Source organism: Xiphias gladius, chromosome 4 (assembly GCF_016859285.1).
Source record: "Xiphias gladius isolate SHS-SW01 ecotype Sanya breed wild chromosome 4, ASM1685928v1, whole genome shotgun sequence".
Taxonomy (NCBI): domain Eukaryota; kingdom Metazoa; phylum Chordata; class Actinopteri; order Istiophoriformes; family Xiphiidae; genus Xiphias; species Xiphias gladius.
In genome coordinates this window covers 22,082,123-22,083,947 of record NC_053403.1, presented here as the reverse complement: position 1 = coordinate 22,083,947, position 1,825 = coordinate 22,082,123, and positions in this window count along the sequence as shown.

Below are 1,825 nucleotides of genomic sequence, written 5' to 3'. Positions count from 1 at the left end.
TGTGTTTGTGTGTGTGTCATGTAAATGCTGGGAAATTAAGTCACTAGAACTTCTTCAGTACTATTTTCATTAACATTAATACATATACATTCCCTTTTTAAATGATGTAACTTAAATTGATTTGCAGTGCACTCTACAATTTCAAGATGACCAGAATGGCATGTTGTATCTCAGATCATGACGTTTTATTTTTGACCAGATTAAACTGAATACTGAATACTGAATACTGAGTAGTGCACTGCCTAACTGTTAGTCTGTTATTTATAAATAGTTTCTGGGGCATCCACATAGCTCCCATGGTAAAAGCATGTCTCATGTATTGTGTGTGTGCTTCATTGACAATCCACTCATTGTGTTTGTGCACATTTTCTGGAGTTTATTCTATAAAGGAAGTTCGGGCACCCTGGCCTATAGTGAAAGGCTTGACTTCTGTTATCCTTAGCAGCTGATGCTGGTTCAAGTCATTCCACAAAGCCATCAAAAAACTAACATTCTTTATTAGATAACTGCACATTTAAACCACAGAATTTCACATGGCAGCCAGGAACTCAAAGGAAAGGACCTAAATGCAAACACAAACAAAGGCAGGTAGATGCAGTGAAGGTACTTTAATAGGTGAAATATGCTTACAGTTAGGCAGACAAGAATCCAGGAACATGGTAAACAGGTAAAATTAACACGAGGAAAACTATGGAACTAAGCCAGGAACAAAACTGACAATCCTATACAGGTAGTAAGTCCAGGAAACTAGTAAGTAGAAACGGGAAACTAAACAGCACAAGAAGAAGACAAGGGATCATACAAAGACAAATTGACAAGAAGTGAAGGGAACACAGAGATTTACATACATAAGGGAGACAGGGGTAATTTGGAACAGGTTAACACATCAGGGCGGGGCAGAAAAACAAAAACAGGAAGTAAATCAACCAATCAACACAAGGGAGTAATTTAAAAGTAAAACAGGAAATAAGGAAAGTCCATAGAGTCACACACAGGGCCGATCGTGACACAGAAGCAGAAGCACTGATAACATTAATTTATCATAAGATGATGGACACTTAGAGACAGCTGTGATGTTCACAGCCACAGAGAAGCACATATTGTACACAGTACAATAACGAGTGGACAATGGCAAATAACTTATAATCTCATAAAAATATTAAATGTAGTGACCTGTTTTCATTTTTTTAAGCTTAACACTGATATCTCTGTAAAATTAATCATAATGTCTGATTTATGGCCACAGTATAACAAGATGAAGGACTGCCATTGCAGAGTTTTGGATAAAATGTTGTTTTTCAGTTGAGCACCTTGGTTGAAATTTGGAGCCTGAAAACTGGGACCTGGGAGCATAGGTAAAGACTTAATTAACCTGCCTCAGAGAAAGTGAGCTTAAGGGCATCAATTGATCAGCTGGTAACTGACACAGAGTGGAACAGGGGCAAGCTGAGCTTCTGCTGTGATGGAAAATTCCAGACAGATGTGATTAGCTTGCTAACCCTCTGTTCTAGAATACCCCCTGGAGTTATACTGCATGTGCCCCCAATACATGTGGTTTGTCGGTCACAAAATCAGGTTCATTTTCCATGATGCAGTCGTATGTTAAGGTCACAGGTTCAATCCAACAGTGCTATGATGCCCCAAATGTTTTCAACCAAACCTAAATGCATTTCCGCCTGTCTTTGTTAATGTTCAATGTCGCACTGTCCTGAGCCTCCAATCCCACCCCTGTCCAGCTGTTAGTAGAGCTTTGAGTTTCCCAAGCCCCCCAATGACCTGGTTCAGTACACACTCCAAGTGTTTCACTCCCCCAGGCCTGACTGCC